General features: G+C 43.2%; 1 protein-coding gene across 4 annotated transcripts in view; it reads left to right on the top strand.

The window, feature by feature from the left end:
- Nucleotides 1-26,315, top strand: part of RAPGEF4 (Rap guanine nucleotide exchange factor 4) — a 175,305-nt gene that overhangs the window by 50,533 nt on the left and 98,457 nt on the right. Inside the window, exon 1 of one of the 4 annotated variants that reach the window (XM_064162724.1) lies at nt 16,434-16,522. The exons of the other annotated variants lie outside the window; for them this stretch is intronic. The gene's annotated coding sequence lies outside the window, so the exon portion shown is untranslated. Of the gene's footprint in view, nt 1-16,433; nt 16,523-26,315 lie in introns of those variants that run through there. 4 annotated transcript variants of the gene reach the window in all.

Here is a 26,315-nt window from a genome sequence, read left to right as displayed (position 1 = left end):
TGGATCAGGAACAGTGTGGCCAAGAGAGGTTATTCTTCTCCTGTACTCAGCACTGGTCAGGACACACCTTGAGTAGTGTCCAGTTCTGGGCTCCTCAATTCAGGAGAGATGTTGAGTTACTGGAATGTGTCCAGAGAAGGGTGACAAAGCTGGTGAGGGGCCTGGAACACAGCCCTGTGAGGAGAGGCTGAGTGAGCTGGGGGTGTTTAGCCTGGAGAAGAGGAGGCTCAGGGCTGACCTCATTGCTGTCTACAACTACCTGAAGGGAGGCTGTAGCCAGGTGGGGGTTGGTCTCTTCTGCCAGGCAAGCAGCAACAGAACAAGGGGACACAGTCTCAAGTTGTGCTAGGGGTGGTCTAGTCTGGATGTTAGGAGGAAGTTGTTGGCAGAGAGAGTGATTGGCATTGGAATGGGCTGCCCAGGGAGGTGGTGGAGTCGCCGTCCCTGGAAGTGTTCAGGAAAAGTCTGGTTGAGGCACTTAGTGCCATGGTCTAGTTGACTGGCCAGGGCTGGGTGGTGGATTGGACTGGATGATCTTGGAGGTCTCTTCCAACCTGAGTGATTCTATGATTAGAGATAAAAGTGTTTTGATTGAATAGCATTTCTTCTAATTTTCTGTCTACAAAAGAGTACACCTTCCTCTCAAGTTGGAAGTCTGGCCTCTTGTTTCTGTGTTGGTCACAAAAGAAAATTGTATTGCCCCAAGCAGGGGCCCTTTAAGTTCAGTGATACCAAAGAAGAGACTGTACAGCTGTACATTGTATTCCTATCCTGAAGCTTATCAATTTTGCTGACCACAACAAGGAGTGACGTGACTTTCCTTCCTCCTGCTCCATCTTGCCCTTTCTGGGCTGTAGTAACTTCTGCTAAAAGGAAATGCTGTTTTGCACCTATCCCAAGAGTCTTAAGGAATGTGTATCTTTGAAGTATGTGGGAAAAGCTCCCGTCTTGCTTTCTGCATGCAGGCCTAAAGCTCATTAATTTCTTCCACATGTTCAGGAATCATTAATCCATCTACTGCATTGTGCCTGGAATACTCTAGCACAACCAACTTATGCACACAAAGTTAGCTTGCAAGCTGCAGTGTATAAAGTACATTCACAGCATCAGTTACCACCTGAGGTACACTTAGAAAATGGTGATAAACAGCTTTGCCCTCAGACAGTGTTGCACATGCTATGAAGAGAATATGCATGGTGACTGTCTCAACAAAGTAAACTCTCATCCAAGTGTTGTTTTCTTCTAATGAAACAGTGAATCTCTGGAAGCGGTGAGAGACCTTTGCATGTAAATTGACTGTTAAAGGAAAGAGTACCGGTTTCAGCTCAAAAGAAGAACTAACTGGATTATACTCTGATTGAATCCTTTAACCAAGTCTTGCAATATCTGTTGAAAACCATGTAACAATTATAAGCTGTTATGGAAGAAGGTCACAGCTGGAGAGGAATTTCCTTGGTATCTCTCCTTACAGATAGTCTTTCCAGCCTTGCTAAATGCAGTCTCTGAAGTGGATTCCTTCCAGAACATAGTGAACTACACAGTATCAACCTCTGCTGGGGCACACAGAAGAGTCATCTCAGATGGCTCCTGAGGACAAATGCTTGTGTGATCTTTCATTCTTGTTTAAAGGGATACTTACAGTGAAAACATGTTTAAAAAGAGAGACTGATGCCTCTAACTCTGCTATTCAGTGAAAATCAGAGATTCTTAAGTAGAGAGAGGATGTGATATTCCTTGAGGCTTTTAATAGTTTTTGTTTCCTTTCTGTTATTATCCTGGAAAGTAAATAGTTACATATTGGATAACCATATGGATGATGTGTTAGTGTATTTTAAGAAGATTGCTCAGATGGCTCAGAGCCCATAATGACAGTGCCAGGATTTTTATGTACTGAAAATCTAAACAAATAAGTGAAAAATGAAGGGGCAGTCAGTGATAGAAAGAGTGAGTGAGTGAGTGAGTGAGTGAATGTCAAATTCATCTTTAGCACTGGTGACAGGGATCAATGCTGTGGGGGAAGTATGCTGTGACTTCTTACACTACACTTGGGCCATGTCCCAGTTAGCTTTCCAGTTTGAGCTGGGGGAGCAGTATGGGTGGTTTTTCCTTTTTTCTAGTCACAGCACAAGGCTGCCAGTGCTCATTTTAAAACTCCATGTCCCTGCTTCTGGTTTGTATTTCCTTAGTGACTGCAGCTGAACTTCCCAGCAGAAAGGTTGCAGACCCAGGTTGCACTTTTCTCCACAAGTCTCTATAAATCCCATTTCTAAACTTACAAAATTACCATAACTTTTTTTTTTTTTTTAATAACAAAGCCAGTGAGTAACCTGGGTGAGTGGCAAAAGGAAGGACGGAGACAGAAGGAAAGGTGTGAGCTATATGCAGGGAATATTCTTGAGACACTGAGCAATTTCTTTAAGATGTCTCTGAATTTTTTTGTTTGGTACTTGAACACTGCTTAAACAATAGATAGTAATGTTCAGTCTGAGTAAAAAAGGACCCTGTAATCCAAGCCTGCTCATTGCACTGTAAATGTAATCTCACTGAAAGAAAAGAACTGTTTGAAACACAGACACTCATATTTTAGTCAGGATTTATCATGATCTTTAAAGCACATAATTCTCTTAACAGACAAGTTTCAGATCTTTTAAACACTGGCAGTTTTTCATCCAGCAAAAAGGCAACAAGCCTTCTTTCAGATGAGATTGAGTGAGCTGTTTTATGTCAGGAGCTGTATTTCCTACCTTGCTTCTTCTGCCAGAAATTGACTTGCCAGAAACTCTGTCATTTCAGCTTTTATCTGGTTTTGAGGGGAAGGAAGTTAACCATCCCAGTAACATCACCATCACTACAACAGCAAGTCTGCAGACAGTGAAAGGCTACAGACAACTGACCATTGCACAGACCATTGCACACAAATGCATAATTTCCCCAGGCCACAATAAGCAGTGATAAAATTGCCAGCTCTGTGTTACAGTGGGAGAGATACTTCAGTACACATCTATGCCTTTAGTATGAAAGCATTGTGTGGACAATTCTGAAAGAACAGGGTAGCAAATATGTTTGATTTATGTCTGCTGCTGTGTTTTCTGGTTTGCTACATATGCAGGTTGATGTTAACAGCCAGTACCATGTTCTTCTACTGAATCCATGTCTTTGATGGAACACACAGGCATTGATTAGATATATTTTTTCAGGAGCCTAAAAAAATTAAGTGAGACCGTGAAAATCATCAGTGTTTGGCTACAGGAATCAAAACTTTGTCCTTCTTAATCTGAATAATGATGTACAGACCACATAAGATTCAGTGGGAAAGCCCTCACATGCATTGGATGGAGAATTAGACCAAGGAAGGTTGATAACTGAGCAAGCAAGCTGGAAGCTTAAATTCACATGAGACAGCCTATTTTTTTACCATATGACAACAGTGTTTCTGGTTGCTGAATTCTTTACTGTGTGTATAGGCTATATGTTAGTATTTGAATGTAAGTGTGGAGCTCAGCTTGCTGACAGTATCTAATGCTCAGCAGTCAGAGAGAGCTCTCTCAATTTCTGTTGTTGCAAGTTATGTCAAGAATTACTGCTGTGGCAATGAGAAAGTCCAGGGTCCAGATGGGTAGGGTGTTTTGCAATTTTGGTGAAGTCACCTGAGGAAGAACTGTCAATATTTTATGCAAGTGTAACTGCTCAAAGTCTGTAGTGTCTTTGCTGTCTGTGACATGAAGCAGTCAGTGAATTCTTGCTAAGATTGCTTTTTTTGGGTGAGGAGTAAAATTACATAACTGAGGAGAGACTGTTCCAAGAATTAAAGTAATATATGTTGTATCACCTTTCTCTCTCACACATCTGAGTGTGCTAATAACTTCATAGTAATGAATATCTGAAAAGGGTCTACAGGAAGGCTGGGGAGGGACTGTTTACAAGATTTTGTAATGACAGGACAAGGGGTAGTGGGTTTAAACTGGAAGAGGGGAGATTCAAACTAGATTTTAGGAAAGGGCTCTTTACAGTGAAGGTGGTGAGATACTGGAAGAGGTTGCTCAGGAAGGTTGTGGGTGCTCCTTTCCTGGACATGTTCAAGGCCAGGTTGGATGAGGCCTTGAACAACCTGTTCTAGTGGGAGGTGTCCCTGTCTATGGCAGAGGGCTGGAACTGAATGATCTTTGAGGTCCCTTCCAACCTAAACCATTCTATGACTAAAATGGCTTTTATCTTCATTGTACATGCAATATAGATGATTTTTTAAATGCCTAGCACCAATCCAGAAGATTCTGTGACACTTTTACAGCAGTGGTGATAGTGGTAGTGATGTGGAGTGTTGCAAAACAAGGAAGTTGAGCAGAAGTGAAGCACAGACTTTCTGCAGGAGCTGGAGCACTGTAAGACTAGCAGAGAGCTGTTAAGGCAATATGTTTCTCACTTCAGAAATACAGAGAGCAAGTGATCAAAAGTGCAAGCCCACTTGCATTCTTAGTTAGCTGGGAATATTTGTTCTTAGTGAATATAATCTTGAGGGCACTGACATTGTATGCTTTCAGCCCAGTGTGCCCTCTCTTGTTCACTGTTATTTCCACTCTTGTGTGCCTACAAAGTCCTCCAGATAATATCTAAGCACAAGAATCCTGTGCAGCAAGGGTTTTGTAAAAAAGCTAGATGTTAATGCTCCATAGGAGGCTAGAGTATCTCCTGGGATTCGTGTTTAGGTGGGAGGAGTAGATTGCCTGAGGCATAGCCTAGGGCCCTGAACTTCAGCTTGTCATTGATCTGCCTGTAATGCCCTGCGCTGGTGCCACAATTCCTGATACAGCACAGAAATAGGAAGCTGAGTGACCTGTGGACTTTGAGCTGTTCTTGCAATGATTGCATATATTGCTAAATGCTCATCACTGTAGTGTTGGGCAGAGTTTCAGTTTGTAGGCCCCATGACTTTGTAGAGAGTTAATGCTTTGTTACTCACAGGAAGCCTACCTGGTGATAGGTTGGACTTGATGATCTTGGAGGTCTCTTCCAACCTGGTTGATTCTATGATTCTATGAAAACAGTGTAGTGTGGATGAGGTATTGAGCCCTGGGAAAGAAAGCTGGTTTGAGTACTCACTAAAAATAATTAGCATACATGTGTTTCTATCTAGAGAAAATTAAAGTTGAGCTTGTGGTTCCTCTTCGACAAAGAATAAAAGATGGGTTTTGTCATGGATGTCTCACTTCCTAAGGGAGCAGAGCACCCAACATGCAGACCAGACCCATTCCTTAGGGAAGTCCAGTGCCTCTTTGGGGCCTGGGTTAATGACTTAATGACAAAATTTCCTTCCCTACTACAGCCCTCAGGATACTGTCTGCTGCTGAGTCCAGGAAGGCTGGACAGTGTTCAAGATGGAATTCTTAAAGGTACAGGAGCAGTCTATCCCCATGTGCCAAAAGATTGAGTTGGCAGGGAAGGAAGGGCCCAGCTGAAGAGAAGGATTTGATTGCAATTTCTTTGAGGAATTACCTTCTTTGCTTCAGTCTTTAGTAGTAAAATCAGTTGTTCACTGAATATCCAGCCCTCTGATCTGGAAGGTAGGGATGAGGAGCAGAATGAAGCCCCCATAATCCAAGAGAAGGTGGTTAGTGACATGTTGCACCATTTAGTCATATAGAAATTTATCAGGATGGATGCATAAACCCAAGGGTACTTAAGAGAGCTGGTGAAGTGCGCACCAAGCCACTGCACATCATGCTTCTGCAGTCCTTGCTAACCACAGCATCCTCCTGGAGAAACTGGGTGCTCAGGGCTTGGGTGGGTGGACACTACATGGTGTAAAAAAAATGGCTGGATTGCCAGGCCAAAAATGGTGTGTGAGTGGAGTTAAATGTGGTTGGTGGCCAGACACAAGTGGTGTTCTTCAGGGCTTGGTACTGAAGACAGTTCTCTTTTAATATATTCAATGGTTGAATGCACCTTTAGAATCATAGAGTCAACCAGGTTGGAAGAGACCTCCAAGATCATCCAGTCCAACCTAGCACCCAGCCCTGTCCAATCAGCTAGACCATGGCACTAAGTGCCTCATCCAGGCTTTTTTTTGAACACCTCCAGTATGCAGATGACACAAAGATGGGAGGGAGCATTGATGTGCTTGAGGGTAGGAAGGCTCTACGGAGGGGTGTGGACAGGCTGGTTCAATGGGCTGAGATCCATTGTATGAGATTCAACAAGGCCAAGTGCTTTGTCCTGCACCTGAGTCACAACAGCTCCACGCAATGCTACAAGCTTGGGTAAGAGTAACTGGAAAGCTGCCTGGTAGAGAAAGACCTCAGGGTACTGGCTGACAGTGGCTGTCAGTGTAAGCCAGAAGTGTGCTCAGGTGGCCAGTAAGGCCAACAGTATCCTGGCCTGTGTCAGGAGTGTTGTGGCCAGCAGGAGCAGAGAGATGGGAAGTGATTGTGCCCCTGTACTCAGCACTGGTGAGGCCATACCTTAAATACTGTGCTCAGTTTTGGGCTCTTCACTACAGCAAGGACATTGAGTTGCTAGAGAGTGCTCAGAGGAGGCAATGAAGCAGATAAAGTGATTAGAATAGAAGTCTCAGGAGGAGGAGCTGAGGGAATTGGGGTTGTTTAGATTGGAGAAAAGGAGGCTGAGGGGAGACCTAGCTCTGTACAACTACTTGATTGGAGGTTGTAGTCAGTTGGGCATCAGTCCCTTCTCACTAGTAATAAGTGATAGGATGGAAGAAAGTGGCCTCAAGTTGTACCAGGGAGGTTTAGATTAGATATTAGAAGGAACTTCTTGACTGAAAGGAGTTATCCAATGCTGGAACAGGCTTCACAGGGAGGTGTTTAAAAGACACATTATAAATGTGATGCTGAGGGACATAGTTTAGGTAGAGCTATATAATGATTGGATTTGATGATCTTAAACATCCTTTTCAACTGAAGGCATTCTATGATGACTTTACTCTCTGGTTGCCATGTAAGGCAAAGTGCAGTCCAAGTTGGATTGATTTTAATTTTTAGCTTGATTGTTTTTTTAAGAAGTCCTGAAATTTTAACAAATTTATTTCAATACCCCCCCAAAAAAAAAGAGTTATAAAAGTACAGACTAGTTATAAACTATGTAGAAGCAACTGCCATCACATGCCCTTTACATATGTGCTGTTGTACTCATCAGTACACAATAAAAGCATTGCTGGGCAGATCGTGAAGGGCAAGAGGAAAAAGTTCAAGAGCAAGAGACAGCCCCCAGCTCCCAGCTTAGTGGATCATGTGAACACACATGACTCTAAGCAGCACACTTCAGATAGCAAACAGCAGCTGTGAGAATTTCCAGAATGCTAGACTTGCCTGATTCTTTAAAACTATCCTAAATTCAAAAAGAAAACTATTTTCTCTCAAGAAGTATGTTCTTAATCTGACCTTTACGTAGAGTCCTTCTTTGTTAGGGAGCCTGAAGTGTTTTACAGATGCAGAAATTTAGGATTGACATGCACATGTCAGAGGAAAAATTAACAGATTGACTACATCATGATTGCACAGCACTTTGGCAGTACAGAAACACGACTGCAGGTGGGCTTCACTACTACTTTCTTTGAAAGACCATACAACAGTACTGCATGGCAGCTCAGGAAGTGTGGGATACTTGGCTGAGGTGAGAACATAGGTGAGTTCACAGCACTGGGCTGCATGACAACAACAGTAAACTGCTTTGAAAAGAGAAGCAGCAGCAGCAGCAGCTGAGCTCTCTACAGTTAGCAGTTATGATGGTGACAGTGGATTGTATTGCTGAAATGTGGAAAAACAGCACTATGCTGATTCCAAGAAAGAGAGTATGAGATGATTTGAGGTTTGATTTAGGATAAATAACCTCTTCCTGCAGTGCTCTCTGCTCATTATTTACCTAGCTGGGCCTTATTTAGTTCATGAGTTCAAAATCGGTCACAGCAGAGCGTTGGGACATATTAGAGGGAAAAAGGAGGCTTGGCTGTCTGGTATGAAAATACCTGAAATTTGTAGAATATAGTCACAGCAGAAGTTGTACTTAAAAGTTTAGCAATGACACTGTGGAAGAAGGTTGGTAAATGGATGGGTTTTGTCTTCATTGTATATGAAATCTCATTGACTCTTGTGCTTATTTCATACACACAGAGGGAAAGGAGCCTAGAGCCAGTTTGGTGTTTTTTTTTGTTTTAGAGAGACTGGTTGGAGTTCCTTTCCATTCAGTGATGTTTGCTAGTTCTAGCATTTCAACATCTTTACTTGAAAACCAGTATTTTCAAAATGGATGCTTTTCAAATGCTTTATGTCCTTCCTTTTACTTCCTCTGTCTTTACTGTTATGGTTGTGCTGCTGTGCAGGAGGGGGATTGGTGAGGGAAGGAGGAGCTGGTAACGCTCTTTGCCCTGCTTACTGCCCATTCTCCCCCTTTCCACTGGCTCAGAATACATTATATACTGTTTAGAGAGGTATCAGAAAGAGGTGGGAGGGAGAAAGAGGAGAACAAAGTGGGAATGGGAGGAAACATTTACTCTCTGGGGACATGAAGTAAACGTGCATCCATTCACCCACCTGAGAATCGCTGTAATATAAATTAGACTATTTTAATGCATAATGAGGATTTACTTTCCTACAACTGGGGATTAATTAATAAAGTCTTAACTTCATTTCTCTGTTACCCAAAAAAATTTAAAACCTGTGCAAATTAAATGATTAATTGATTCAGCAAACTAGTCCCTTAGAGACTGTATTTACCAGGTAAATCAGGGGAACTGAGTGAGGTTATCCTGATCTTTCACAAAGGTGTGAGTGAGACTTTATCAAGTGCTCCCTACTGGCCTGAACAATCCTGCAGAAAGGCACAGGACATTATGCTAGCTGGCAGTGCATGCATGGTGCTGGAAAATTAATGTAGGGGTTTGAGTCTTTAGCCAAGAAACCCAATAGCAGTTTCCTCTATTATGACTCTTTTTCTTAGTACATCTCCTGTCTTTGATCATCTGTCTGGAGTATTCCAGACTTGTGTTTTAAAAGTTCTTCTATAGAAGGGAGCATCTCAATCTGTATGGAGCAATGTGCAGACCTAACTCAGAAGACTTCAATGTGTGTTGGACACAAATGGAGATCTGTAGTACCAGCACATATAGGGAACCACTGGGCTAACCCCATCCAAAGATGGTAGTGACTTCTTGTTCCTCATCTGAAATGTTTCCATAGAGACCTGTCACAGCAGTTTGATGCTGACTTAGTGCTATTTGAATTTATCTGGGTCGAGTTTCCTTTTTCTTTGAAAGGACTTTTTCTCCAAATATTTTTAAACTTCCTTCCTGATGTTTGTCTTTTTTCCAGATTCCAAAATTAGATCAAGTCACATTTCCTCATGGAACTTCTGCTGCAAGGAGGCATTGAGCTTTTGCAGCCCCTAGTCTGAAGGAGCCTGCTCCAGTGGATGACCTGCGCTGTCATGCACGCTATCCAAACCCAATTGGACAGTGGCAAACTTTAAAAGTTAATGCATGTCCTGATTACTGTCCCATCTCCCTCAGCTTGCTCTTTGTGACTCTTGCTTGCTGTTACTGAGACCCATTTGCTGGAGGTGCTATTTAATCTATGACTTGCTTGCTGCATTCTTATTTGACTTGTTGACATTTAAAGCAAAAAAAACCCCAAACTGTTTTCAGAATGGGTTTATCAAAGAGATCATAGCTGCTCCTTCCACAGACCTCTGAAGATGAATATTTGATTAAAATGTGACTGCAGCATTAAAATGGGTGCCCTGTGTCTTTCTGTAAATGAATGACTAACGTGGACTCTCTAGTTTTTAATTGGCACATTACTCAATGAGTGCTTCAGGGAGAATTGCAGGGGAGGGTGAGGACTTAGTTGATTTTTTAATAGATTTCATCTTATTCCTAGAGATAGTCAGAAGATGACTAAATCCCCAGATGCATTCACAGATTCAGTTAAAATTTTCTGTCTAGAAGTGAGGAAGAGAACATGCTTTAAAATGTGGGATAAAACCTCAGGTTCTGACTTGGACAGCCCCACATCAAAATCAGATCGGGTTTGTTGGTCACCTTAGAGGTGGCTGTACCATTCTTTTTCCATACATATTTGCCTACTGCTTGCTTTATGAAGTGCAGTGAATGGCTGCTGATAAAATCAGCTTTCAGAAGGACTCCTGGTACAAATGCCGCCTATCCATTTTTAATACTCTTATGGATCAGAAGGACATCCAAGCCTTTAGATACAACTATATACTCTCCAGAAGATTCTAAGACAGTCATTAGGGAGAGGGAAAATAACGGATGGATTCGTTGTACAGTTACCTAAATACATTAGCAGAATTCTTAACACTGTGTCAGTCTGCTGAAATATGCTGTGGAACAGGGTATCTGGGCAAGGAAAGAAGCATATTTTGAATCTATTTAATTTTGCATTTGAACATCTTGATAGCACTGTGTAAAGAGAAGGGATTGTCCCACTTGATGTGTATGGATTTGGTGTTGCTGTCTTTTTGAAGTAATGTAATCCAGTAATTCATGAGAAGTAAGACTGAAAAGGGTTCAGAAACGAGTCTCTTTGAGTACATCTCTTCTGGGGTCAGTGTGGGGCTCCTGCAAAGGTCTTTGACTAACTTTCTTCTCTCAGTAGTTGGCTACTGACTTCTTAGTAGAAACAGAACAGCAGAAAGTGTGTTAAAATGAAAGAACAAAGCCTGAAGTGCTACTGTTATTGCCAGAAGTCTGCTTAGAAGTAAGATAAGCTGACAACCTCTAGTATCTAGATTCACCCTGCCCGATGGACAGGGCAAGGAACAGTGGTGTCAGTAGCAATCAGAGATTTTTTTACATGCTCCATGATCTGGGAGACAAATAATTGGGAATGTTTGATTAATCTGGATATTCATCTTTTACAGTTGGAGACAATGAGATATTGCATGCAAATTCTGTGTGGATGGGAGCAAACTGTTGGTTTAGCTTTCCTTTCAGTGGAAAAGAGGTCATTATTTATGAGAAGAAAGATTATACAAATAGATCTTGAATCACTCTTGTGTTATGTTTTCCTTCTGACTGATGTTAACTAAATTGCTTCAATGAGATACTCTGAAATGCAGTGTGGAGTGGAATATATGCAGTATGTACCTACGTGTGCATCTTTTTTACTTCCATTGAAAGACTGCTAAACTGTTATATATAAGGCATTAAAAAAAAGCCTTACTTTAGAAAGCAAAAGCTCTGATTTTTTGGAATGTGCTCTGCTTAGTTTTGCAAATGTCTGTCTGGTCTTGTTACAAAGAGGTAAATAATATCTCAAGATTTGCCCTGCCCTTTCTGGCTATTCTTTCTTGGCCCTACAGAATTTATTTTAAAGACTCCAATCTGTTCACTGAACCCCATTCACAGTCCTTGTAGACCTGGCCAGGAAGGCAAAATGTTGGATACAGGAGTAGAAGCTAACAGCTGGCAAGAGCTTAGGCTGTTGTTGAGTTGAGTTGAATGTGTTGTATTGCGGAACCATGACCAACAGCTGTGGGCTGCATGGGAACATAGAAGGAGCTGGATGTAATCTGAGTTTGCACTAGTTCTTCAAAATGTGAACTTTAAGAGAAGAGATTTATAGACACCATGTGTTACTGCTCAATGTATCATCACTGTCTGCTACAAAGTTTTCAAGCTGGGAATATAGTTATTAGATACTGATGAAGAATAGACTGCAGAAGGGAGGGAAGACAATGTAAGAGCATTGCAAGAGGGTGGTTTGAAAAACATTACTGACTTGAACTCCTTGAAGAGTACATGAGATGACATTGTGCCTGAATGAAAACTGGATTACACTGAATTTGGACAGAACAGAGGCCTGTGAGACATATATAGTCCCTGTAGTGCTGGTGGGCAGAATTGTTTTTAGACATAATGGAATTTTAATAAAGGTTTCTACTGGTCTTTCCCTGATGGTCCTGGCCATCCCTTATGCAGAACACTGCTGAAATCTAATTGATCATAACAATTTCCCTGGCTTTCCCCCAGCCTACTCACAATTGGGAAAGGTATAACCAGGAGAGCCTTGTCGATCCCTAGCCACCCTTGTGCCCAGGCTCCTGCTTTTGTGCCAGTTTTCTTACTTACCCTCAGCCAAGTGCTGGCTTGCCAGGCTGGAGTTGCCCTTAACAGCCAGCATAATGGTTCAAATTAGGACTGCTGTTTTCAGAAGCTCCCTCTGACATTAGAGGAAAGAGAGTCAGCTCAGTGCTTACCCCTTTGGAGAAGCCATCCTCTTTGGAAAAAAAAACCAACATTTGAATTCTGAATAAAACATTGGGTTGGCTTTTAGCTCGTGAATAGCACTTTATTCCACTTCAATAAATACTAGCACTGGCAAGGAACCACATCATGTCATGACCTTACGTAAGTGCATGGCAACATTCCAAGTTAATTTGGGCTGTTATTTCCACAAATGCATAAGGCAGGATTTTGGAGGCATTTGATTCCTAGTTAGGCAGTACTTCTGCAGACAGGGGCTGTAGAGCAATCTGACAATTACCTAGGCTCCATTGGCTTGTTCTGGCTTCAGGCACTGACAGTATCCCAGGTTCTTCTCTCTCAACTGCTCCTATAGAATTTACTTCTATTGCTGGTTGCCTGGGAGAAGAGACCAACCCCCACCTGGCTACAGCCTCCCTTCAGGTACTTGCAGACAGCAATGAGGTCACCCCTGAGCCTCCTCTTCTCTAGGCTAAACACCCCCAGCTCCCTCAGCCTCTCCTCATAGGGTTTATGTTCCAGGCCCCTCACCAGCTTTGTTGCCCTTCTCTGGACATATTCCAGCACCTCAACATCTTTGTTTAGTAACCCTCTTACTGGAATGGGAGGCTTGATAAAGATAGTTCAGAAGGTCACAGGGAAGGCCCAAGTTGTCATATACTTTGTGAGGGTTTGTTAGGAAGCCCAATGCTTAAGTAATTGTGTCTCTGAAAGTTTAAATGTTCTTGAATTCTGTCCCTGGGGTCGCTGAATGTCAGTGCTGTGTAGCTTCTGAAGTAGCTAACTCATTGCTATGGATGGAGCATGGTAGCTTAAATCCTTCTAGTGGTTTGGGAGTTTTTGTACCCTCAGCTTGTTTGTGAGTTAAATAGGGAAGGTTATTTTATTGCAGATGCTTTGTGTAGGCTATCACTCAAAATATTAGCGTTAGGAAGCATAGGCTCCTGCCAGATTTGTCTTGACTTTTACTGCAGAGAAAAGCAGATTGAGGTTCACCATTTAGTGTTTGGTGGAAAGCCCTCTCTCCTTCAGTTGTCTGTTTCTGTACAGCAGTCAAATCCCACATACTGTACTATATTCTGCCAGGAAATCTGTTAACCTTTTCTATAATATGTAATGGGTTTTATAGCCAGTGCTGCAGAGCTGTCTTCTGTACAGGAGGATTTTCAGCTGTCTTTTCTGCTGCCTGGTAAGGTTTGGAGTCATTCTTTCTGCAGTGCCAGATGTTGTCAATAAACCAGGAAATTATATGGTGCTCTCTTGCTTACTTAGCAGAGACAAGAATCTCCTTTTAAAAGCTAGCTGGAAGAGGTTGCTGGAAATGCCAAATTTAAAGAGACAGATCGAGTGTGGGAGATGAGAAGGCAAGACAAAACTTGCCCGAGTGTGATGGTGAATGCTAAATCTTAACTGAAACACAGTTGATGTACTGACATTAAAGGAAACATACTGAATATATAATCGTTGCAGATATATGCAAGGGGGTTGTATTGTGAGATAATCAAAGAGTAGTCCTTTGTACACACATTTACTGATGCAGATGGGAATCTCGGGAGAGCCCTAATGATCTGTATTTAAAGAGATACCAGTCCAACTACATTGGACTGTGTTTATCTATTCCTGAAGGAATACAATGTCAGAAGAAGATTATTTTGGTTAGCAGTTTTATGAGATCTTTAACCTACATGTCTGGAAGCATTTTACAAATATTAGGTTCTTAATTCAAAAGCATTCCACGGGGCTGTGTTGACAGGTATGGTGATGCACTGTTTATACAGTTCAAGTTAAAGAATCTCTCATGAATGCTCCTTGAGCCCAAGTGGTCATGCCTGGCCTGCAGGTTCTTTGTACTTGGCCTATGGCTTTTTCCTGTCAGATAGCAGGGAGCAGCTGTCTGTCCACCATGCTACGAACAGCCAAGTGCCTCCTGCTGCCCATCAGGCTGTTTCAGTGTCTGCAAACTGAAATCTACCACCTGTCCATGCAGCAAGAGAGTATGGCCTGGACTGCATGACAAGAGACTGTCACAAAACTGGCTTCTGGATGTTGTAGCTGCAGAGGTTTGACCATTCTGCTGCAGGATATGAGAGGAGAACCTTAAAATTACCTGCATATGTTTTATTAATTCTTACTAGTAAGCAATGCCTGACCTGTGACCCTGAGAATTAAAGGTATAAGTTGGATACATCATTTATCTTTTAGAAACTTCTAAAATAAACCAATAAATTCAGAGACAATTGTTCTTTGATGAATTTTCTACTAGACAGAACCACTTTAGGAATTGTTTATGTGCATGTGTGTTGCTGTACTGTTTAGGGTGATGGTAAGAGATCTATAGGAATTGCAGCTCTGTGCAAGCTAGAGAAAAAAAGATCAACTTCTCTGCTGGGACAGCTGTTCCAACAAAGAAGGTGTCAGCTGTGTCCAAAGTCTTGTTGCTTCTACCTTTCATCTTCTGGTAGCTTGATGTCAGTAGCTACCATCGACTTCTGCTACTGGTGTACAGTCTGAAGACCTCTCTCATATTAAATCTCTGTTGCTCTAATGAAGCTAATATATGAGGATTATTTGGGTTTAATGTCTCTTAGAAAAAAGTCACCCTGCCATGAAATTGGAGGAACACCTTGGTTCTGGTGGTATTGGTCTACTTGCCGTCGTAGTTGATTTTACATCTGCTCTTCTTGTGCACACTTCTTTATTAAAAAGGCTTTGTTTTGGGTGCTTCTAGCAATTTTTGCTTTGAAATTATTTGATCCATGCTGTTGTTTAGTCAAGTATGCACTAGCATTTTTTTCTCTTGTTTGAATTTTCCTACTTGTTTCTCTTTGAAGGAAGGATTAGCTCTGTGGAACTACCTCTGCAGACGCTTGCTGGACAGTGCACTCAGCATATCTGTTGAGCCTGTTTATTCTGTGCTTTCCAATCGTGTCAGATTTGTAATAGCTGTCAAGTTTACTGAACTTAGGTGACACCAGTGACCTGAAAACTGTGTGATTTTGCCATGAGGAAACACCAGGAGGTGTTTTACAAGGCAGTGGCAAGAGTATATATTCTACCTATTTTCCATAGAGCTTTTGTTTACTTCTTTTGGAACCTACTGTGCTTTCACAGGATCGAGGTTTGCTCAAGTGGCATCCTGGCCTGCATCAGGAATGGTGTGGTCAGCAGGAGCAGGGAGGTCATTCTGCCCCTGTACTCTGCACTGGATAGACCACACCTTGAGTACTGTGTTCAGTTCTGGGCCCCCCAGTTTAGGAGGGACATTGAGATGCTTGAGCATGTCCAGAGAAGGGCGACGAGGCTGGGGAGAGACCTCGAGCACAGCCCTACGAGGAGAGGCTGAGGGAGCTGGGATTGGTTAGCCTGGAGAAGAGGAGGCTCAGGGGTGACCTTATTGCTGTCTACAACTACCTGAGGGGTGGTTGTGGCCAGGAGGAGGTTGCTCTCTTCTCTCAGGTGGCCAGCACCAGAACAAGAGGACGCAGCCTCAGGCTGCGCCAGGGGAGATTTAGGCTGGAGGTGAGGAGAAAGTTCTTCACTGAGAGAGTCATTGGACACTGGAATGGGCTGCCCGGGGAGGTGGTGGAGTCGCCGTCCCTGGGGCAGTTCAAGGCAAGGTTGGACGTGGCACTTGGTGCCATGGTCTAGCCTTGAGCTCTGTGGTAAAGGGTTGGACTTGATGATCTGTGAGGTCTCTTCCAACCCTGATGATACTGTGATACTGTGAAAACAATTTCTGAAGTCATTGTATGATTCTTCTGTAGCATCAAGGCTTTCGTGGGGAGCTTTTAAGTCCTGCAGTCACCTGTATTGCCTGGAAACAGAAGAGAGTCAGGACACATTTGGTAGGATGCCTGTGTGGGGCTCTTCCTACTGCAGAAATTAACAGTGTCAGCTATGGTGAGCGAGTGGCACAGTTGGGAGTATGGCAGAGATCTCCCAAGATCTAGTCTTCAGCACCAGTTAGTGGACACTTTACCTTCCTGTCAGAAGGCAGATGATTACTATTGCTGGTGGAACAGGTCAATGAGTATAAATCAGTTTTGCTGAGGCCAGTGAAACTTAATTTGTGTCAGCTGAGGATCCACTCCAACACAGGTGTATGTAATGGACTTTGACTCCCTAGGAGTTAAGCAGATGTTAGGCTTATGTATAAAAATGGAGGTTGCAGTGGCCATCATCTTAGAGATACCAAGATTTCCACAGAAAATTGAAGTTTTTAATGCTGAAGAGCAGTATAATGCTACAAGTGCCTTCTGTGAGCCTTCCTAAACAAACAACTCAGAGGTATGTAGAATAAAACTTGTAAATTGAAAACTAGCCACTTTAATCTTAAGCATGGGGGTACAGCTTCCTTATTGTAGAACACTGAATTCCTCTCAGTGCTATCAAAGGAAGACAGTGCAGATAAACTGTAGGCACTGTATGAAAAAAATAAAATGCTATACAGAACATTCTTTTCTTTGGTTTTATTCTGGTTGCAGTATGGTTTGAAAGCTTGTTTAAAGTTGTAAGTTAACAGAAGAATTATGTGTAGTGGATTTAGATGTGAAGGGAGCTTTTTCTCTGGTAGTGAAACCTTTCTTAAAGGCTGTTCTATAATTACTCTTGTGGCTTAGTGGATAATGCCTTGTTCTCATATGCAAGTCATTTGCTTTCTCTGGTGCCTCATAACACTCAAGAAGCTTGGACTCTTGCAGTATGACTCATGCTATAGCTTATTTTACTGTTTACTCTATATAAAGATTTTCTTTGAGTGGATGCACAGTATCAAAGTGACAATAATGAGCTTTGTTTTTTTTTCATAACAAAGAAAGAGCTTGACAAAACCACATTGAAGTGTAAGTCACTGCAAATTAGGTAGCCCTTCAATTAACAAGTGTTCTATCTCTAGTATTACCAGTGACCTTGTCTTGTGTCATCCCAGAACAGCAGTACACTTGCTTCAAGAATTAATCATTCTTCTTTCTGTCAGAAAATGGGTGAGGCATGCAGATTACTTCTCAATACAACCTGTCTTGCTTCTGTCAGGAGTGTGTAAGAATGGCTCTGGTCTTTTTTTTACTGCAGCAACAGTAGGCAACAGCAATGCATTGCCTGCATTGCAAGAGGTGCCCGAGTCAAATGCTTAGAATCATAGAATCAGTCAGGGTTGGAAGTGTCCACAAGGATCATCTAGTTCCAACCCCCCTGCCCTGGGCAAGGACACCCTACCCTAGAACAGACTGGCCAGAGCCTGGCCTTAAACACCTCCAGGGATGGGGCCTCAACTGCCTTCCTGGGCAACCCATTCCAGGCTCTCGCCACTCTCATGCTCAACAACTTCCTCCTCATGTCCAGTCTTAACTTACCCATCTCCAGCTTTGCTCTGTTCCCCTTAGTCCTGTCACTCTAAAACGTGAAAGCCTAAAAAGTCCCTCCCCAGCTTTTTTATAGGCCTCCTTCAGATACTGGAAGGCCACAAGAAGGTCACCTGGGAGCCTCCTCTTCTCCAGACTGAACAGCCCCAGCTCTTTCAGTCTGTCCTCAGAGGTGCGCTGCTGCAGCCCTCTGATCATCCCCATGGCCCTTCTCTGGACCTGCTCCAGCACATCCACATCCTTTTTGTAATGGGGGCTCCAGAACTGGAGCTTAGCACCTTCACTACACTACTGGTGTCCATAAACATTAAAAAAATGCCACTTCAGGACATCAGTGTGTGGCCATAATGAAGACACTTAGAAGAATGGCTAATAATAATAATTCAAGTTGCAGAGTAACTTTGGAATATAAACACGTGAAAAGAGAATGATTGAGTTTTGTTTCTGTGAGTATAAGGACTGAAAAAACTTGTTTACTTTCTGGTTTTGCTCCTTCTTGCCACTAATGCTTACCATAACTTGCATGGTAGTAGCAGACAATGTGTGTGCATCTGGAGTTTTACACCTGTGAGCTGGTCAGCTGGCTGTTAACTCAGTGATGTGTGGAACAAAGACTGTTGCCCTCTTTTCCCGTAGTGGTGGTGCTATAGTTGGGACCTCTGTCCTGTCACTAGTTTTTATTTAGCTTCTCTGACTATATTTAAGTCCTATATCTTTTTTTTTTTTTTTTTTATCACTGGAATCAAAACATTACTGGGAAGAAAGTAGAAAAGGGGGCAAAGTGTGCTCAGGCATCCTGGCCAGTATCAGGAACAGTGTGGCCAATGGGACAAGAGAGGTTATTCTTCCCCGGTACTCAGCACTGGTCAGGCCACATCTTGAGTCCCATGTCCAGTTCTGGGCTCCTCAATTGAAGAGAGATGCTGAGATACTGGAATGTGTCCAGAGAAGGACAACAAAGCTGGTGATGGGCCTGGAACATAGTCCTATGAGGAGAGGCTGAGGGAGCTGGGGTTGTTTAGCCTGGAGAAGAGGAGGCTCAGGGGTGACCTCATTGCTGTCTACAACTACCTGAAGGGAGGCTGTAGCCAGGTGGGGGTTGGTCTCTTCTGCCAGGCAACCAGCAACAGAACAAGGGGACACAGTCTCAAGTTGTGCTGGGGGAGGTCTAGGCTGGATGTTAGGAGGAAGTTCTTCCCAGAGAAAGTGATTGGCATTGGAACTGTCTGCCCAGGGAGGTGGTGGAGTCACCATCCCTGGAGGTGTTCAAGAAAAACCTGGCTGAGGCACTTAGTGCCATGGTCTGGCTGACTGGCTAGGGCTGGGTGCTAGGTTGGACTGTCTGATCTTGGAGGTCTCTTCCAACCTGGTTTATTCTATGATCTAGTGTGAGGTGTCTCTGCCCATGACAGGGACATTGGAACTGGATGATCTTTGAGACCTCTTCCAACCCTGACAATTCTGTTACTCTGTCAATTTCCTGCCAGACAAAGTGGTGACATTTCATTAGGAAAACAGACCAGCAAAACAGTCTTTGTACCCATAGTTGAGTACAGGAGGTCTGGCACGTTCTGGCCGTGATTATAGTCCAAACAAAAGTTTGCTTGGGTATGCTTTTAATAAGGCAACTGGGAAAATTATCAAGGACTCTTTAGTGTAAGAAAAATGGACATAAAATGAGTGGACAGGATGTTCTTTTAGCTGCCACTGCAAAGCCAGAGCCTGGTTTATTTACAGCATCCTTCCAGAAGGGCATTTTGTAATCTCTGTTGAGTCTCTCTGAATTTTCAAAATGTACTCATGTAGTCACTTAAACAGTCTGTTCATCTTCATTTCATAATCTAGAGAAATTGTTTAAAATTATAGCAAAGCAATGTTGTGTGCTGTTATTTCTCTTCCTCCATTGTAAACAAATTTAATTTGCCCTTCACGTAAAACCAGCAGATTTATCTGGTACTTCTGTTTTCTTTCTGTAAATATTATCCTTTGTATTGTAGTCACTCCCACTGAGTTTGGAACAAGAGCAGACAGGGTTCATGAAATGCTGGTGGTGGGACCTCCTCAGCACATTCTGATAGTTTATTTTATTTTAATACCTTCTTAGAGTAGAATCAAGCAGGTTGGAAGAGAACTCTAAGATCAGCCAGGCCAACCTAGCACCCAGCCCCAGCCAATCAACTAGACCATGGCACTAAGTGCCTCAGCCAGGCTTTTATTGAACACCTCCAGGCATGGCAACTCCACCACCTCCCTGGGCAGCCCATTCCAATGCCAATCACTCTCTCTGGGAAGAACTTCCTCCTAACATCCAGCCTAGACCTCCCCCACAACTTGAGACTGTGTCCCCTTGTTCTGTTGCTGGTTGCCTGGCAGAAGAGACCAGCCCCCACCTGGCTACAGCCTCCCTTGAGGTAGTTGTAGACAGCAATGAGATCACCCCTGAGCCTCCTCTTCTTGTCATCCTTTAAACAAGAAATTGAACATGATTCCATAAAGAGGGAACAAGAAATACAAAGATAACTAAAAAGTGAAAAATAGACAGCAATGGACTGGAAAGATGTTTGGGTTTTTTCCAGAGTTAATTATCTACTGTGTGTCCTGACTATATCAAACCAATCCATCTCATGATGTGGGTTGAGATTTAAATATGCTAATGAATTTATTTTTGGCCATGTGTGAGGGGGTACCAAGGAGAAGTGGCTGTCTGCCTAAGTGGAATGCAAACATTAAACTTCAGAAAATAGATTCAATTCCTAGGGAGCATACCATCAAATAGATAACTTTTTGAACCAAGTGTAGGATTTAAAAGGTACTTCTACAAGCCAGTTCTTTCCAATTGGCAAACTAAGTGCTGCAAGTGTTTCACTGAGTATCTTCTTGCCAGTTTGGCAGAAGTTGTCTCTCCCCTGAGAGGCTAGTACATGGGCATTTGTGCTGACAGGTTTTGGATGCTTAGCCTTGGTAGATTGTTTCTGGAGGAGCCTTAGCGCAGGAATCAGCTTTTCCCATTGCCCTTCAGATGTGGAATTTCCTTGCCAAATTCCCCCACAAAACTGCTGTGTTGTTGCATACATCATATATGTCCAAGTTTAATGGTCCATTAGTAAGTCTTCAGCAACCTCTTTTCTCTTGCTCTTGACAGTTAATTGTTTACAGTTTTCCATCATTATCATTTGTGTGGTCCTTCCACATAAACTTAACAGTAGTAACTGTGTCTCTTTGAATCTAGTTCTGGGTACCTAAACCTTCAATTAGGTCAATGTTGACTTTTTTATTAGTTGCACCCCTTTTTGGTCAATAGCTTTAGCAAGAAGGTGACAAACAGCATTCTTTCACAGGGGAGACAGTTTCCCGAGGCATTTTCATTTCAACCTTTGGAGGTCTGTCCTACTGTGGATGTTGTGAAGTTCTTGTACTCATTTACCTCATGCTCTTGACATAATCTTGCTGTCTTTAAGTGAACAAACATCAACAGTGAAACAACCTTTGTTGTATTTAGTTGATTTTTGCCGTTCTGCAGTTTTTGTGCTGTGCCACTTGCCTGATTGCACCCTGCCTCTGAGTGCACTGTAAGATTTTCTGGATGGGAGGAAGGAGAGATGGGAGCTGACTTTTCATTTTGAGTGCAGTACTTGGCAAAGTCAAGCTGTCGTATGGAAGGAACTCTATTAAAAAGATGTAATAAATAGAAAACAAAACCTTTTTTACATGAAAGTCCTGCCTACACTGGAACGTCAGCCCAGTCAGAGTAGGCTACATGCTTGATGCTCACTGCTACTGGAGAAAAAGAAGCAAACAAGTGGATTTTTAAATTATTTTGTACATACAGACCAGTCTGGTATTATGTTCTGTAACTTCTTTTAACGAGTTAGTCCTCAGAATTGCAAAGCAGTTTGGATTTGAATTGTCTGACATGAGTTTAGTACTTTAAAACTTACATTTTCTATGCTGTTTGCTCCTAATTTTGCTTGTAATTCACATCCTGATACCACAAGATAAAAAATAACAAGTGTAAACAATACTTTGCTGTGGAAAATAAAGATTGAGCTTCTGAGTGGAAAATTGACAGAGGCTTGATGTTGTGCTATGTGCCATTCATCTCCATCTGCAGAATCCTTAAGCCTAAACTATCTGAACAACAGCCAAATCTAAGGAACTTTGTTTCTGCCTATTGTGAAATTGCCTAAGACATTAACAGATGTAACTGCTTCTTCAGCAGCAACAAGAGAGAGAAAGGACTGAATAGGGGACACAGTCTCAAGTTGTGCCGGGGGAAGTATAGGCTGGATGTTAGGAGGAAGTTCTTGGAATGGGCTGCCCAGGGAGGTGGTGGAGTCACCGTCCCTGGAGGTGTTCAAGCAAAGCCTGGATGAGGCACTTGGTGCCATGGTCTAGTTGACTGGCTAGGACTGGGGGATAGGTTGGACTGGATGCTCTTGGAGGTCTCTTCCAACCTGGTTGATTCTATGATTTGTTAGGCATATCTGTCAGTCCGTTCACACTGTCCATTTTTTTCCTCTTCTTTTCTCAAAATGTGTCTTCTTCCCTAACGTCTGTCCACTACTTGCATTGTCTTATCCCTTAGTGGACTGAAGAAGTCTGCTTAAGCTGTATACTGCACTCTCCTCCTGCCCTTCATCTCATTGCACTCTAAAACATTTTCACTTACTCCCTTCTTACATCTTATTAATGTGTCTCTCTTTTCTAACATGTAACTTTCTCACTGCTGCATGAGTCCATTCCTCACTGTCCCCTCTTGTGATGAGGTTTGAAAATGTTTCTGGGGCTGAGGTGAAATGAATAATGTTGGTTTGGTTTTGTTGTTGGTTTTTTTTTCCTAAAGATTGTCTGAGAAACACTGTGTTAGAATCATATAACAGTATTGGGCTTTTTTAGTCTTGGTGAGGAACTGGCAGCTAAATAAAATAAAAGGCCTGGAACACAAACCCTATGAGGAGAGGCTGAGGGAGCTGGGGGTGTGCAGCCTTGAGAAGAGGAGGCTCAGAGGTAGACCTCATTGCTGTTTACAACTACCTGAAGGGAGGCTGTAGCCAGGTGGGGGTTGGCCTCTTCTGCCAGGTAACCAGTGATAGAACAAGGAGACACAATCTCAAGTTGTGCCAGGGAAGGTATAGGTTGGGTGTCAGGAGGAAGTTCTTGCCAGAGAAAGTGATTTGCCATTGGAATGGGCTGCCCAGGGAGGTGGTGGAGTCACTGTGCCTGGAGGTGTTGGAGAAAAGCCTGGCTGAGGCACTTAGTGCCATGGTCTAGTTGACTGGCTAGGGCTGGGTGGTGGATTGGACTGGCTGATCTTGGAGGTGTCTTCCAACCTGGTTGATTCTATGAATATAGGTTTAAAGGTTGGCTATAGAGGTAAGAAAAATTAAGTGTAAATGTTTATGCTCTTTGTTTTCAAGACATTTCTGCTAGCTTTGCAAATAATAGCGCAGATTTACAATTGTTAGCACCACAGAACAGTTTGAAGAGGGGTGAGATTCTGTTTTGCCACTTGTATCACATGGAGAATTCCAGCTAAGGGGTGATTTACTTGCCTCTCTCATGAGTAATAGTAGAAGGGGGGAAAAGGAGATCATAGCTTTTTTTTCTGATCTTGTATTGAATTTGAAGTACTGCCACATCACCATGGAATTGTATAATACTCTTTTTCAGCCAGTTTTGAAAACTTGAACTTTATGTTAAAGGTAGTAAATTGCTACATATTCTCCTATAAATACATTGTCTATTCTGTGGTTACACAAGGATTCTGCACTTCAGCCACAACAACCCCAAGCAGTGCTACAGGCTGGGGACAGAGTAGCTGAGAGCGTCCAGGCAGAGAGGGAGCTGGGGGTACTGGTAGAGAGGAGCTGAAGATGAGCCAGCAGTGTGCCCAGGTGGCCAAGAGAGCCAATGGCATCCTGGCCTGGATCAGGAACAGTGTGGCCAGTAGGACAAGGGAGGTTATTCTTCCCCTGTACTCAGCACTGGTCAGGCCACACCTTGAGTGCTGTGTTCAGTTCTGAGCCCCTCAATTCAAGAGAGATGTTGAGATGCTGGAATGTGTCCAGAGAAGGGCAAAAAAGCTGGTGAGGGGCCTGGAACACAAACCCTACAAGGAGAGGCTGAGGGAGCTGGGGGTGTTTAGCCTGGAGAAGAGGAGGCTCAGAGCAGACCTCATTGCTGTCTACAAGTACCTGAAGGGAGGCTGTAGCCAGGTGGGGGTTGGGCTCTTCTCCCAGGCAACCAGCAATAGAACAAGGGGACACAGTCTCAAGTTGTGTCAGGGGAGATATGGGCTGGATGTTAGGAGGAAGTTCTTCCCAGAGAAAGTGATTGGCATTGGAATGGGCTGCCCAGGGAGGTGGTGGAGTCACCATCCCTGGAGGTGTTGAAGCAAAGCCTGGCTGAGGCACTTAGTGCCATGGTCTAGTTGACTGGCTAGGGCTGGGTGCTAGGTTGGACTGGCTGATCTTGGAGGTCTCTTCCAACCTGGTTGCTTCTATGATTCTAAGTGTAGTAAAAGAAAACACATAAATCGAATGCACTGTTTGTTCTTCTTTACATAGCTTCTTTGTCTGCTTCTAAGTATTTGCACTCTTTCCCACCCTTCCCAAACAAGTCTGTCTCCACCCAACCGCATTTCCTGAGTGGATTCCTCTAGGAGACAGAATCAGAGGGCTGCATGATGTCATTTCTATATTTAAATTAGATGGAGCAGAATAGGCTGTGCAATTTGTTTAATCATTGCTCATGCTCTAATTTCCTTGGATTTTATTTTTTTGCAGTGCAGCCTCACCTTCAGGTTTCTATCTGGTAGGCAAGTCTGCTATTTGGCATGATTTCAGGGAGCTGGGAGTTTTTGACTAAAACTGAAGAGGATTCTGTGATCAAGCAAATTCTGCACACAGAGCTTTTCAAGCATGGTAAAGGGATTGAAGTGGGAATGTGGCAGAAAAAATAGATGCTTTCAAAACAAAGAGATGAGATAAATGTAAAGTGTAGCTGATTAGAGCCGTGCAGAAACATTCAGAGGATGGTAAATAAGTAAATAAATGGAGGAGATGCAGATTCATCTGCTGTTACATAAACTGGACTAATTCTGGGATCACGATTCAGAGATTTCAGTAGAGGCATTTCCTGTATTTATTTTATCCAAATATGACTGAATGGTACTTCACTTCTGGTATTTCAGGCTTTGTCTAGGTCGTTTTAATGACTTGACAGACTGATGAATGCAAAATGATCTCTGTTCAGTAACTGTTAGTAAAATTTTCACTCGGTTTGTTTTCTATTTGTTGGTTTATGGTTGATGTTCTATTTATTGAAAGGCCTGGAACACAAACCCTATGAAGAGAGGCTGAGGGAGCTGGGGGTGTTTAGCCTGGAGAAGAGGGGGCTCAGGGGGACCTCATTGCTGTCTACAACTCCCTGAAGGGAGGCTGTAGCCAGGTGGGGGTTGGTCTCTTCTGCCAGGCAACTTGCAGCAGAATAAGGGGACACAGTCTCAAGTTGTGCCGGTGCAAGTATGGGCTGTTAGGAGGAAGTTCTTGCCACAGAGAGTGATTAGCATTGGAATGGGCTGCCGAGGGAAGTGGTGGAGTCACCGTGCCTGGAGGTGTTGGAGAAAAGCCTGGCTGAGGCACTTAGTGCCATGGTCTAGTTGACTGGCTAGGGCTGGGGGATAGGTTGGCCTGGCTGATCTTGGAGGTCTCTTCCAACCTGGCTGATTCTATGGTTCTATTTTCCCCAATACTCAAAGATGTTTTCACTGTTGCAGCATTATTTTTTTTCTAACTTGAAGCCTTTCCTTTAGAAATACCTTAATTCTGTTCTTTTACCTATTCTGATTTGGGAAAAAAAACAACTATAAATATGCCTTAAAAAAAAATTTCTTTAAGGATATTAGGCACTTACTGGAAAACACTAATGGGTAGCAGCAGATGACCTGATATTTCACAGAATCACAGAAACATTCAGGTTGGAAAAGACCCTCAGGATCACCAACTCCAACCAAGAACCCTACTATACAAGGTTCACCTTAAATCATATCCCTAAGCACCACATCCAAACAACCCTTAAACACATCCAGGGTGGGTGACTCAACCACCTCCCTTGGGCAGCTCATTCCAGTGCCTCTCTCTGCAAAAAGCTTTTTCCTAATGTCCAGTCTAAGCCTGCCCAGTCTCAGCTTGAGGCCATTCTATCTCCAGTTACCTCTGAGAAGGGCCCAGCATCTGCCTCTCCACAGCGTCCCTTCAGGTAGTTGTAGACAGCAATGAGGTCTCCCCTCACCCTCCTCTTCCTCAAACAAAACAGCCTGAGCTCCCTTAGTCACTTACCATCAGATTTATTCTCTAGGCTCTTCATTATCTTCATTGCCCTCCTCTGGACCTGCTCCAGCACCTCCACATCTCTCTTGTATTTCAGTGCCCAAAACTGAATACAATACTGAAGATGTGGCCTCACAAAAGCCAGGTACAAAAGGGCAACTGCCTCCCTGCTGCTGCTGTCCACAGCATTTTTAATACAAGCCAGGATGCCATTGGCCTTCTTGGGCATGTGGCCACACTGCTGGCTCAAATTCAGCTGCCTATCTATTACAACCCCCAGATCCCTTTCTGCCAGACAGCTCTCCAGCCACACTGCCCCAAGCTTGTAGCATTGTTTGGGGTTGTTGTGACCCAAGTGCAGGACCTGCCATTTGGCCTTGCTGAATCTCA

This window comes from Pogoniulus pusillus, chromosome 2 (genome assembly GCF_015220805.1).
Source record: "Pogoniulus pusillus isolate bPogPus1 chromosome 2, bPogPus1.pri, whole genome shotgun sequence".
In the NCBI taxonomy this organism is placed as follows: domain Eukaryota; kingdom Metazoa; phylum Chordata; class Aves; order Piciformes; family Lybiidae; genus Pogoniulus; species Pogoniulus pusillus.
Note: the sequence above shows the minus strand (reverse complement) of the source record. Positions and strands in the feature narration are given on the sequence as shown.